This window comes from Nyctereutes procyonoides, unplaced genomic scaffold (assembly GCF_905146905.1).
Source record: "Nyctereutes procyonoides isolate TBG_1078 unplaced genomic scaffold, NYPRO_anot_genome, whole genome shotgun sequence".
Lineage (NCBI taxonomy): Eukaryota > Metazoa > Chordata > Mammalia > Carnivora > Canidae > Nyctereutes > Nyctereutes procyonoides.
Genome location: NW_026575030.1, coordinates 30,712,019 through 30,726,680, shown reverse-complemented (window position 1 = coordinate 30,726,680; position 14,662 = coordinate 30,712,019).

Here is a 14,662-nt window from a genome sequence, read left to right as displayed (position 1 = left end):
CATAACTTTGTATGTCTCCAGGTGTCACAATGGATGCTAAGAAAGTAAATGGGAATCACCCTTTCTCCCTGACCCCAACACTTGTTTTCTTTTCTTTTTTGGGATATATGTGCTGCCGAAGCGAGCACATCTTTTCTGGGATAAATTCACTAACAGTCAATAGCTTATCTTTCCAGAACAAAAGCTTAAAATTTTTTCTAAAATTAGGGAAGAGAATGTATATATTTTTTTTCTGCAGGAATATAGCTAACATCTAACATCAGGTCCTTTGGTACTCCCATGGGGACGAAATTGAGACGTTGTTTCGTGTAGTTTTCTTCAGCCTGGGTTACTGAATAATAAGGAGGAGGCTTGTGGTGTTAGGGTGATCTTCTTGGTCACCAAACCCTGGAAATAGCTTTAAAATATCCATGGTCTTGGACACTGAGAGTCAGGAAGAGAGTTTGAAACTTTCCATCTTATTGTTATTTATGTTCTAGAGCCTCACTGATTTCTCTCACAGAAGATGGGGTCTTCCCTGGTGCTGATTATAGAGATATAGTGGATCTTACATTTCTGTCTAGAAAAGAGGCATCAACAAGACTTCACCATGTCTCATTCCAGACTGGATTAACATGATCATAGCAATAAATATCAAACTAAAACCAATCGGCTCCCACTTAACAAAGCATGTTAGAAAACACAAGTATATGAGTATAACTTTATTACAGGGACAATATTGTGTTTGTTTTAATTTAATTTTTAAAAGAGTAAATCAAATACATATACTTCATAAATTTGTTATTCATAACAAATTTATTGTAACACATCTCACGCTTGATTGAAACCCACAAGAGTTTCTTATTACCAACAATAAAAATCACTAGTATAAATAATGCGTTATTCACTCATCCAACAAACATTAATTGAGCACTTACTATGTGTCAAGACAGTGCTAGATACAAGAAACCACAGATGAATAAAACAACATCTCTCTTCAAGTGTTAACAACTATTGATGTGAGCAGTTGGGCTTCTACTGGGTTTCGGGAAACAGGCTACGAATGGGCAATAATACACTGGAGGTAGTAGAGAGCAGAGAAGAAGGTGCTGTGATCTAATTAAAACAAACAAACAAATAATCAATCTGAAAACCTATCCATTTTGGGTTCCTTCCAAAGAAGAGTCTGCAACAAGAACCTGGGTACTGGTTTTACTTTGAAAGGTGATCTCAGGGCAGCCCCGGTGGCGCAGCGGTTTGGCATCGCCTGCAGCCTGGGGCGTGATCCTGGAGACTCGGGATCGAGTCCCACATCAGGCTCCCTGCATGGAGCCTGCTTCTCCCTCTGTGTGTCTATGAATAAATAAATAAAATCTTAAAAAAAAAAGAAAGGTGATCTCAGAAGGCAAGCGTGAAGAGCACTGAGTGAGTCAGAGCAGAGGACAAGGCAGTGATGAAAATGTCAAGGGGGCCACCAGAGTATCAACTGGAGCACAATTCAACCAGCATCTCTGAGATTTGTGCACAATGTCTCCAGCGGTATCTGTCTGAAGAAACAGAGGCTGGAACATGTATTCTCCAGTTCTGTTCCTCCAATGGTTGAAAGGCTCTACGGCCTTTAGCAGCCAACCTTCCCTTTCCCTATCTAATGTAGATTTATTGAGCACCCCGTGGCCATGGAAAAGGTCCTGGGAAAAGCACTCCTGAGGTGGGGGTCTGGGCCAACACAGAATTGCTTCAAGCGGAGCTGAAATCAGAGGTGAGCTGAGGGGCTAAGTGTCAGACACATCTGCTAGAGTAGCCTACAAAGACTTCTGGGGAGTGGGGCGCAATATACTGCAGTCTGATCCAGCAGCCCCTAAAGGATGGTCTGGGGAAGGTTATAATGACATCTTTTTACTAATTATATTCCGCATAAAGTGTTTCTGACTCTTGTAAGAAGTCAAACTTTGCAACAGTAAATCCTAACACCGCTCAGGTAAGAAACAGAAAAAATGATTTGCTAATCGGCTTACCTGATTCTCTGGCTAGGATGTCAAGATTGGACTCAGCAGTTCTTGTGAAAATCCTGACACTCATTCACCAATTATCCCCTAGAAGTTGATATGTATCGATCTCCCTGTGTTTCAGGGAAGAATTCTTTGAACTGCTCTAAGGAGCTTTTCCAAAAACGATGATACATTTTTGCATCATTTTGTCATGATGGGGCCCTACTGAAAAATTTCCTGACATTTCTGAATTCATGGCAGTATAATATCTACGTTGTTGTATTTGGCTTGCATTTTGTTTTGTTTTGTATTAAAGCAGAAGAGAAGTGGGTAAAGGTTAAAAACTGCACCTAAATGTATTAAGCTTGAAGGCTTTGAACATAAACGAGAAGGTTTACAGGAAGTTATTCAGACCTTTAAGCTTCTATAAACATTTCATCATTGCTGACAAGATCCACTTTAGGTAACCCTGCGCAAGCAGTTCCTGTGTTGCCGTAAGGGTGAAGGTGAATTTATTTTGCAATTTGCCAAGCAGTGTAGGAATTTTCTGGAGAATTTTGGTTTGGGGCCTGGAGCGTAAGGTTAAACAGTAGATACTTCTGTGGTTGCAAGAGAAGAACTGATAGACCCCCTCGTTCTGCTATTACAATGTATGGAGGAAAGCACTGGATTCCCAATCCCGAGGAAATGTGCCGGTGGTAGTATGAACGGACATGAACACAGGCGGCTTCCCTCTGACAAGGAGTGGGCAAGTCTTTAAAATAAAGTTCTGAAAGGAAAAAAAGGAAAAGCTCCAGGGACCATTTAGGCTCCGTCAGCGAGTTCCATCCCGAGACATCACAGCCAGTTGCACAGAAACCAAACGTCAATATTTACAAAGCCCTTTCCATCTTACGTCCTGCTTCCTTTTCCTTTCTTGCCTTTTCTTCTCCCTTTTCCTTCCTCGCCATCCCTTGATCCTCTGCGTCCCTTTCTCCCAGGTGCCCTCACTCCCCCAGCCCCGTCGGCAGGCCAGCATTTGTGTTCATCCTGAGAAAGAGGCTTCGGCGATGGAGAGGACAGGGCTTCAGACAAAGCCACGGCCCGAGGCCGCAGCTCCGGGGCCGGGGGCTGTGACCCAGCGAAGCCAGAGGAGGGGCGCTCGGCCCTCACAGGCTCTTCACCCCACAGGCCATTAGGCTTCCAAGGCTTGATGGCTGTCTGGAGCCTCGTGATTTCAAAGCTTTCAGGGCCTGACAAGGACTTGCTAATTTCAAACTTTCTAACCAATTACAATCACAAAGAGCTCAGGACAATAATCAGTGAGCAAAATGAAACTGCTGGGGTGAAGCCGCCCTCGCAGGTTTCGCTCTTGTGGCTCCACACGTCGTGCAGCTGGGACTGGGTTTCAACAAGTAAATAAAAATACATTATGAAATAAAAACATGCACAATGGGTCCCTCTTGCTGTCTTGTTCCCGGTAGTCGGGTCTGGAGGAACCCTGTCCTGCGTGTAGCCCATTAATTTCTGATGGTGTTAATTAAAAACTTTTGATGCTGCCTTTGAATGGAAAATACCTCAAACAGTGTTTCCTTTATTGAAACACCAAGTTCCAAGTCTTGGATTATTAGGTTAAGCTCTGTCACAGCAGTGAGACCAACATAAATGCTTTTCATACCATCTGACTAGTTCTACTACTACTAATTAATAATAATAAATGAAAAGAAAGAAGAGAAACTGTTTAGGTTGAAACTCCCTTATTTCAATCCTTTTTTTTTCCCCCGAACTAAATTGAAAATCCGGGTCCCTGAATGTAGAACATATGATATTTTAAAAATCTTTTTTTCAAATCCTTACAGAACATTCAAATCACCCAATGTTCCAGGACCTGAATTTTTTATATTTTAAAATGGGGAAAGCTGCTTAAAATAAGTGAATCAGCTGCTAAGTGATTTCTCTCTGTCTCTTCCCCTACTCTCTTTCGAGAGGCTGAAAAAAATGCTTAAAATGGTATATGCAATTGATATGTGCTGCTTAAGAAGCTTAATATAATTACTGAGGACTCAGACTTTCTATTTAAAACGGAGATAGGCTGGGGCAAGAGAAACTCTGAGTTGTAAGTATTCATCCCTCGTGAGATGTGGAAAATGTTTCCAGACGTTTAGTCCACCGAGCGAGGTAAGGGGCGTGAGGCAGTTATGCACACGGCTCTCCCCGCTCCTGGAAACCTAGGGAAACCGAGGAAATCCTGACAGCAACGTAAGGAGCCAGTGTGACAGATGCCGTGCAGGAAGCCAGCAAATAAAAATGCATCCCTGCAATCCAACGCTTTTGTGAAGTGCTAAGCAAACCACCAAAACATCCTGATTGGTTTCTAAGACTCTCCTCCAATTTGATTTTTTAACCATTCCTCCCTCCCGTACAGGCGCCTGGAGCCCGGACGCCCAGTTGGAGACGCCCCACAAATGTCTTTTCACCGATGCTCTCTTCTCTCTCGGGCTCTCCTGGACTTCACTTTCTCTCCCATTTCTCCTCGCCCAATCTGTTTATTCATGCTGTCTGCAACATCAGCTGAGTCCTGGAGGGACGACAAAACTTTCCTTTTCTACCCTGAAGGTCTTCATCGGTCTTATTCTTGTTTTGATCTACTATCCCTAAAGTGGATGAAGTTCCGCATAAAGGCGAAGCATTCTGGCAAATCTCCTTTCTTTCCCTCCCTAACCGCAGGCTGCATTGGCCTCACCCTCTTGCAACAGTTTGCAGAACTGCACCCCAACCGCCACCCCCCCAACCCCGCCTGATGTGACACGATGGTGATCCTTCAACAACATCAACAACATCAACACCGACGAGGGGCAACCCTCCCTGGAAGGCACGCGAGGAGAACAGTCGGAGCAACGGAAAGAACTAGAACGCCCAAAAGGGACGTAGGCCTGAGCAAACCACAGCATGAGTCTATCTGTTCACAAAATTTATGAATTTTCCCAAGTAAATTGACAGGCGATATTGTCTACAAAGGACTAGTAAATGTAAATTAACTAACAGATCTGTAGCAAATGAGTGCATTTAAAGATGATTTCCAGCTGAAATGATTTTTCTTCCGAGAGACCAAGTTTTTGTTAAACTTAATCCTACTCTCTTCCCTCTCCAGCAGCAGAAACATCTGGTCGGTTTTAGATTCCCCTTGGATTTCCAACTTCAAAGGGAATTATAAAGAATAACAAATTCATGTACCGGCACTAAAAAAAAATGAGAGCAGCAGGAGAGAATGGTAAAATTGTCCTTATTTGACTGCTAGTGACAGGCGCCACAGGCAGAACCATAAGAAAAGACAAAGGCAAGATCACCGGGTGACAACCAGAGTTTCTAGAAGGGACAGGATCTTTGGCTACATGCAAATATACACAGGGCTCTTTGCAATCTATAAGGAGATTTCTCCTTGCTTAAATGAAGAAAACAATGAAAGGAGTTAGAAGGCAAGAGAGATTGAGAGAGAGAGAGAGAAAGAGAGAAAGGAAGGAAGGAAGGAAGGAAGGAAGGAAGGAAGGAAGGAAGGAAGGAAGGAAGTTAGTTCACATTTACCTGTCACATAAGAAGCGTCACCAAAAGTTTGTTCAAAGAATCTTAGGACTCAGACTCTGGGTTTTGTGTTTGATCTACAGAAAACTCTGATTCTACCAAGGGCCAGATAAGTCATCTCAGAAGTAACTCAGGCTCCTAAGAATACCTTAGAACCGTCATATCCTCCTAAAAGATTAGACCTCCGAGAGTCTCTTCCTTGTTCTGGATCTTTATCAAAGGATGGCCAGAAATCAAAGTCCTCCAGGAGTGGACAAACAGGGTTTGAATGAACTACTGATATTTGCAATTATGCCCAGTTATGCTTGACATCACTTTATACAACTGGATCTATCGTTCTCCTCTGTCATTTACCTAGGAAAACTGAAATATACTTCTTGGAGTGCAGGTCTTGATATAATCAAATAGAAAATAAGAACAGTTAGAAGAAGTCCAATTTTGCCATTATAATTAGCTCTTATAAACAGCCTCTCCTCTTTCTTGTTTCATGTACAATGTGTACAGCAATAACAATAAAAATAAACAAGATGTGATTAACCAATCACCTTGTTCATGGACAGAGAAAGAGTTAAGGGCTAAAATGTCTTTAAATAATTAATTATAAAAGTCTTTAAACTTAGTGTTCAAAGGTTACAGATCTCCACACCACAAATACATTAGGTTGATTCACAGAGTGGCCATCAAAAACCAGAAAGCAAATTACTTTTGACCAAAAAGTATATATCAACAGCATGTTAATATTTCAGAGTAGGATAGAACAAACAACCAATTCTCTGTGGACCTTAGCATGGTTTGCAGATGGAGCAGTCCTCCAAAGAGAAGACGATCTCCAAAGTATGTTGTCTATATCACAGGCTTTGAGTAATCTCTAATGAAGGAAGAAAAAGTTAAGACTTCTCTTCAGCATTTCCAATGTAAAAAAGGACTGAGCTGGCTGCAAAAGTGTCTTGAATGTCTGGCTTGAATGAGGTTTTCAATCTCCCCTCAACACTCTAGGTAAAGGCAGGATCACCCAAGTGATCTATCTCACTATGAGAATGCTGTAACTCCTATTCTGATGGTAATTGCATATGATGATGTATTACACATCCAAAAAAGTTTACCCAGAATATCTGCCAACTTTTTGAAACATGGATCTGATGATATGAATAAACCATTTTTTTCTTTTGCAACTACCTGTGTCTTCAGTCTAAAATGAAAACCCTGGCTTGATGCAAGCATTTACAAAGGATTCCCTGTCCTGTATAAGCAGAATCATTCAATGATGATTACCCAGGGAGGAGGAAGTAGAGGATATGGACTACTACTTTATTCCAAGAAATGCTGTTTTATAGCTTGAGGATACATATGGTCACAAATATCAACAATTGAACAGACACCAGACCCAAAGGCCGAGCATAAGGAAACCCCACACACATATACCAAGAAGCAAACACTATCATTAATAATAATAATTATTATTATAGCTATTATCGGGATGAGGCATTGATGGTTCACTTGGGTATAATGTGTAATACATTAGCTAGAAAGAACCAAGGGTAAATTTATTCTTATCTTTAAAAGGCAGTTTGTATTCTGGTTTATATGACATGAGCTACATAATTAACACATATAAGAAAAGAATGCAGGAAAAGGTGAAGACTTATGACTTTATTTCAGTTATTGAATTGTTAATATCAATCTTAAAAATAATGACGAAAAGGTTAGCTGTTTTAAAATATGGGTGTTTTGGGCTATGGTAAAATATCCTTGCAGCTTTAAAACAGTGGCTCATCCCCGCCTATCTTTCCTTGGAATGCCTGGCTCAGTGCAGAGCCATCAGATCCTTTCCTGACTTCTGAGGACATTTTAATGGTGGTAATGCCATACCAGGGTAAAAGAGAAATCGAGAGGACCAGAAGACTGAGGGGGACAAAATGAAATGGAAAGAAAAAAGTTTGTATTGTTTACACCATCCAGTCTGGCAAATTTTACAGATGCTTTCTGTTTGCTTGGGATAGTTTATTGCCGATGTTATTTCTTTACTTCTTCTTCTTTTTTTTTTCTCCACATGCTTTCCTCTACCAACTTTGGTTGAAAATACTTTGTATGTGTCCCTACTGTAAGCCCTCATATTTTTGTAGAGATTTAGTGTGGTGGAGAAGCACTTTTTTTTTCTTCCCCAAGGGTTAGGCACATCAATATTCCAGCTACTCACTTTCGAGGCCAATGGAAAATGTGCTCCTAAGATTAAATAGACCTGAGTAACACATAAATCCAGTTTATACTGATGCTGTATGTTACACAGTTACTCACATCCTGAATTTCTGATGAGTGGAATACACCTTTTGGACAACACACTGCTACGGAACCATCACTGACTACAATTCAAAGACAGCGAGGCAGGACTAAACTCTTAACCATAGGTTCTCTACAGAGTGCCTAATTTTGCACAGAGCCCTCCTCATCTGTGGAGCTCTGTATGCAAAGGATCTGGTCTAGCCACAGAAAATTAGGTTCTTTAAATATTCTTAGAGTAAACTAGAGAAATATATGCAAGCACACAGGGAATGCCCTTTGTTCTACAATACACCGTCTCCTTTGACCCTCACTTCCCTAAACAGTGCTTTTCTTTTTTTAATTATTCAGACTATTAATATATAATTTCTCCCTTTTCAGACTTCATAAGTGCCCCTTTAGGAAGCAACCTTTCCTTTCTGCCAATAAATCTTTAAAAAATGATGCTTTTAAATCCAGTGTTACATTTGGTTTAAGTAGGTTGGCCATGTTTATCCACTATGGGTTGGCTGCAGCCACACCGGACTTCTATAGTAGTCAGAGCACTATGTTTTCCTTTCACCTCAGATACACAATTGCATATAACACAACATATATCCCATATTAAGTCTAACTAAAGCTATGTAGAACTAGCAGCAAATTATCATTCTAAGTTTGGGTCAGTAAAAATATTCCCTCCTACTCCCCAAAAAAGTTCCCCTAAGAAACCTAGCCAAATCTGTGAAATGTCCCTCGAGTCAACCAAATTGCCCTTTGGATAACACATGTACCTAAGAATATTATGAAACACTCTGACAGGATTTTATGATCAATCGTTATATTTTAGGGAATATAATGACAGTATATTCAGAAGAAAAATAATCCTCTATACAAGGATTAGAACTCTTTATCTAAATGTTTATAGCGTTAACATGCGAAAAAGTCCTTATGGGCCTGAAATATTGATGGAATAAATGCTGTGATGTTTGGGGTTTGCTTCAAAATACTATGGTAGTAGCATGGGAAAATGATAGACCATGAGTTCATCACTGCAAAAGCCCAGGGATGCGTACATGAGAGTTCACTGTAAGTAATGTGTCTACCTTCATCTGTTTGGAAGTTTTCATAATAAAAAATTCAAAAATATATACTGATGGAACTTGCATCCCTTTACTCATTATTGATAGGTTAATTTATTCTTTATAGGCAAGATATTGTGGGAATGTCAAAAGTGAAACAAAACAAAACAAAACTCCCCCAAATGCTCTTGTTGCACATTTAGATTAAATAAGCTATTCCTTCCTCTTCAGGAATCATATATATTTATGTAAAATGACATTCATAAGAACCATGTAATTACATGTAAAATTCTTAGGTTAAGTTTTGAAAGCAGGACACAAAATTATATACAAAGTATGTTTACGACATGTTTAAAAAAATATATCCTCAGGGGAAAATGAGAGTAAAGAAATACATCAAATAGTTATTAATGATTGGATTTAAATTATAGAAATAATTACTTGTATTTTTCTTCATTTTACTCCTATGTGTTTTTCCAAATTATTTTTAATGAGCATGTATCATTTTAAAATGAAAATAAATTTTTATTCATTAGTGGATAAGATGTGCTCTCCTTTCCCGAGGAGCTTTTCACTAAAACAGAGAAACTGCAAACACACAGCTTTGCCCGGATACTTTAAATCTTCATACCTAGAAGTGAAATACACCCACAGGAAAAGAAACGTCAATACAGATTTTATCTGATCATAGAAACATAAAGAGCTTTCTGTGTGTTGGACAGAAACAGGGGAGGAACCGGCTTCTCTGCAAGCCAGAAAGAGTGAAATTCAGGTCATTTTGTGGCGAGATCCTTTTGCGATGAAAGCAATGGGAGCAACAAATTAAAGTTACAAGTAAGCCTGTCCCTTGAGTCCTGATGCTCACACTGATAGGAGTTTCTTTTTTGTCAGTGTAACAGAGAAAGCAGGGGAGTGGGAGTGGGGTGGTGGGAGTAGTTACAATCCTTAAGGCTTAGGGCCTTCATCGGTGAGATGGATACGGTCAAAGAGACAGAGGTGGATGCAAGACGCAACTAGAAACAAAAATACAGCGACAACTATGGATTATGTGCAATGGATGTGGAAAGTCCCTGTTAGAAAAGTATCTTTATCACCCCAAGGGGTTATTTTCCTCATTTTATGCACATTCATATAAAGTGAAGTCAAGAGTGTAACTTTTAAAGGTTTGGATGAATATGATGTTCATGACTAAAATAGGCCTGGCTGGAGCCAGGCGTAACATCATCAGATGCCAGGCAAGTCACCCCCTCCGGTCCTCCTCCCTCTCCAGTATTTCAATGCCGGCCAACCTCTAGCAAACTCAGCTCTTTTAGACTCTTTCTGACTCAATGATGCCCTACGAATATACCCGTAATCCTGACCTGCACTCTCCTCCCAGTCACCGAAATCTCAAGAATTCTAGAAGGCCACAATACCAACCTTTCTGAAACTTCAATTTCCACTAAAAGACACGTAGACCTCAAAGTTTTCAAAGCTAGGCTCACTTGCAGCTCTGGGTTGGTCCTCTTAGCTTGAAAAAGAGGTGGCTATCTATATTCATGCTCCTAAAGGACATTTTCCCCTTCCATTTGTGGGTACACAAGAGCAATCCCGTCTGATTTCAAGATTGATTCAAATGAAGCAAATGCATTTCAAAATTTTAGCATATCGTAGAATAATAAGTAGTTCCAAGCATCACAAAATGTGTTTGGAAGGTTCTGTGTTTGTTTGTTTAATGCCAAAGCATCCGAAGTTCCACATGGGCAACATCAGTTTCCAACTTCACCACATCATCCTCTCTGTCCATTCAGGCACCTCCTTTGGAAATATATATCTCCGCAGAGTCTGCCAACCAAGTCCTTTGAATACTTCCACCTCTGCATGGCAAAATCATCACGAAATGTTTGTTGAAATCTGTGATCATAGGTTCTCTGGATCATGTTTCTAATGATTCTAAATGATGGTATTCCAAGCGAACAAATTGGATATAAAATATGTACCGTTCACCAACGTCAAAATACGTTCTATTCAAATTTAATACTTGAGGTGGTGAACACACCACAGCCTTTAGGTTGAATTCTTTCAGAGACTGGGAGAAACACACTTGACTTCTTGGCACCTCGATATCTAGGCTGCCATTTAGGGATAATGAAAGTTACTTACCGGACAGCAAAGTTGTGAGGAATATCCAGTTAGTGATGGTGAAACATTCTGAAATGAAAAGAATATTGTAAATGCTGGGCATTTGACAAATGCATGTTAACACAGTGATCATGGAAAATAACTCATTTGCTTGTCACCTTGGGACACTGACTCAGTGATAGCATATGGAGAGTAAAGGAGCCTTCTTTTGGGGAAGGAACATTCTAGTGTGCCCTGGGAAAGTGGCTTGTGCAGCTGTCTGCATGTTCAGCTTTAAGGGCTCGAACCAGTTGCAACCAGTTGTGAATGACTTGCTGCCCATTTCTGCAATTCACTGTAACTTGTATTGGGAAAGTTATGTTTTATGGTTAATTATCCATGGTCTGTTTGAAAAAATAAATCAAACCATTGTGAACCACCAGGATTTGCAGCTCCATTTGAACTTTACTGTACTTTTGATTAAACATTTTGTAAATAAAAACAAACTGGTTTTTTCTTGTTTTTAGTTGTTTGTTACTTGTGTTCTGGGTATAAATATTGTGGCAATGGTGGGAGAACAAGTTATGGATTATTTACCCCTGGTTTCATGAGTTGTGAGTTACTGGCCTTATTCTCCTTCATGAGTATAAATAAATGTATAGTATTATATTCCAAGTCCTCTAAGACAAATGGAACGAGTGAACTGAAACCTTTTAAAACCAAAACCTTTTATGCTAAGTCACAGAGCAACAAAACAAACCCCAAATTAACATTTAAAAAGCTTCTACTGTGGAGCAACAAAATCCCCCAATATTATATAATCTGCATTTTAAAAACTGCTTGCCTAACGAGCAGCAGTCTATCAATAATTCCACACACTTGTCTTTTCACTGCTTTTATAATTTAGAAGCCCTAGATGGTTTACCAGAGATTACCTCCCACCCCCAATATAACCACCAGGATGCAGCCTTCAAAATAACCAGCATAACTAACTGAAGTCAAAACTGATTTAGAAAGATCTGGAATTATTGTGACTAAAAGTAATGAAACTATGTAAAGGAAGAACTTTACATAAATTTGTCTAGAGTCACCATCCTAACATTTATATAAATAAAAGAAGTTTGAAATGCAATTGTCCAGGGAAAATGAGAAAAGCCAGGATTCAAAGGACCCTGTGGCAGCCCAGTGCGAGAGGAATGTGTTTGAGACCTAGAATCCTAAGTTCCTAACACATTTGCATATGAAACTTAATGAGGACCACCACAGTAGCTTGCAAAAATTATGTTTTTTAAATGATCCACTGTTCTATGCAGCACTGATCACTGAAAGGGGCCTCTAGGAAACATAAAATTGCCTTCTGCGATTTGCAACTTTTATAAAGACAGAGACAGGATAATAAGGGCTTTCTTCTAGGATGGGGTGATCTGTCCATTGCTGCGACTTGAAGAGCACTGCATCCGATTTCCTCTCACGGCTTACTGCTCACCTGTGTAAGCACTGTGAGGGAATGGCCCTAGAAGGTCCCTCACCAGCTCACAAAAACGTGGTAAAATATTTATGAAGGGGCTACTATATGCCAGGCACAACTAGAGCAATCCTCCTTGGAAAGGTAAGTCAGTGGCTAAAGTTCTCCTTGTAACATTTAAAAATATCTATTACTACTGCCAACAGGGAGGAGAAGCTAGGTTGAAAGTGTTATGAAGGACTTCTGAAAAATTAGAAACGGTTTCAAACTCTCCCTAGCTTCTTGTATGCTCTGGGAAGAGAAAGTTTCGGCTACAGGCCCTTCTAAGCCTGGATCCCATATCACCAAAGAAAAGCTAGAAGCAGCCTATATGTTTCCAGGGCCCTGGCTGCAACTGAAAATGAGGGCTGACCAGAATCAGTTGGCAGTCGTTGGACACTGAAAGGTCACTTCTGCCCTAAGTATGGTTCAGAGAATATAAAAACCCACCGAAAATGGAAGCTATTTTGAGAAACAGGCAGGAAAAAAGATATTTTACTTAAAGACATTTTCCCTTTTTTTTTTTATAATACACTCCTCTATTTTTGACAACCAAGAAAACACTCATCTGTAGAGTTCTAAGTTTTCTTTTAAATTCAGGCAACCCATTTAAAAATCACGATACACAAAATGACTCCCCGTATAAGGAACTACACACCAAAAATAAGTGCTTGGTGGCAGATGAATGATCATGTTCAAATTGTATTATAAAGTATGGAATTCTACACGATGCAGGTATATACATACGGAATTTCAGCCATGATACCTGGAGAGAGACACTCAGAAAATGTATACACAGGAATATGATTTCCTGGTGAAAGACTTGAGTATTATGATCAACTTCTATTATTTTTCCACAAACAAACAAATCTACCTCAGCTATAGGTTCTTTTAAGAAAAAAAAAAAACAAACCAGGAGACATACTTACAAATTACATATATATATATATATACTAGCTTGCTCATTATTCTCTAAGACCACTAAAGATGCCCCCACATCATCACAGAGACATGATAATCTCAGGCCTCTTGATTACTCGGCTCTTGCAAGACAGACACACATTCAGGCAATGAGACCTAAAAAAACAGACAAAACTCTCCCGGCTTTGATTTTTATCTTTATGCACTAGATTTTTCCATACAAAGGGACTCCTAAATTTAATAGCTAACCCATAAATGAAAGGTAAACAAACTAGGACATAGCCCAAATCTTTTTTTAAAAAGTGAAGGAGCACTCATGTCTCACCTGCGGTCAAATCAGATGAACTAATTTCATCTGGCTTTTCCATCCAGAAGAAAAGTATGACCTGGAGGCATGTTCCTGACCTCCAGTACAAGGAGATGAAGTGCCTCCCCCGACCATTTTCATCCTCTCAGACTGCGTAAGGAAGGATCGAAACTGCCAGTGGTGCCACCCCTCACACACCTGATGCCCAACAAATGCCTAGTCCCATGCAGCCATTTTATGACCATTCGGAAGGCAGAAACTGCAAAGGAAGAATAAAACAAAAGTAAAAAGTCCTCCAAACTCCATCATCAGGTGCATGTCTGATTCCCAGAGGACATCAGTCCATTAAATGAAATAAAATATTAGAAACGGGCCCATAAAGACTTCTAACTCTGGGAAATGAACTAGGGGTGGTGGAAGGGGAGGAGGGCGGGGGGTGGGGGTGAATGGGTGACGGGCACGGAGGGGAACACTTGACGGGATGAGCACTGGGTGTTATTCTGTATGTTGGTAAATTGAACACCAATAAAAATTAATTTATAAAAAAAAAAAAAAAAAGAAACGGGCCCAGAAGACCGATAGACCTCACCCAAATCTCACTGTGTTCCCACTTAAGCTGGGAAGGAAGTTATTCCAGCAAAAAAACAGGGGCTGTGGGAAAGGAGTGATGGGCTACAAAGGCACAAAGAGACATAAATCTGGTGCCATGAATCTAAACGTGTGCCAGGGAAGAGTATCACAGAAAGTTCTAAATGAAAATTCCAGAAACTGCAGCCTCCTAAGTGGAACTGTTGTTTAGGGGATGAATTCTATAGGGAGTTTGAATTAAGTGCCTGTGCTATAGCATCTAGATATTTTCTCTTTCATTATGACTTTGGAGTTTGTCATGAGAAAAAAAAAAAAAGAAAAAAAACATTAGAGCTTTCTACAGCCCCCAAAGTAAAAGGCGAGAGAAAGACAGGGTTTATAT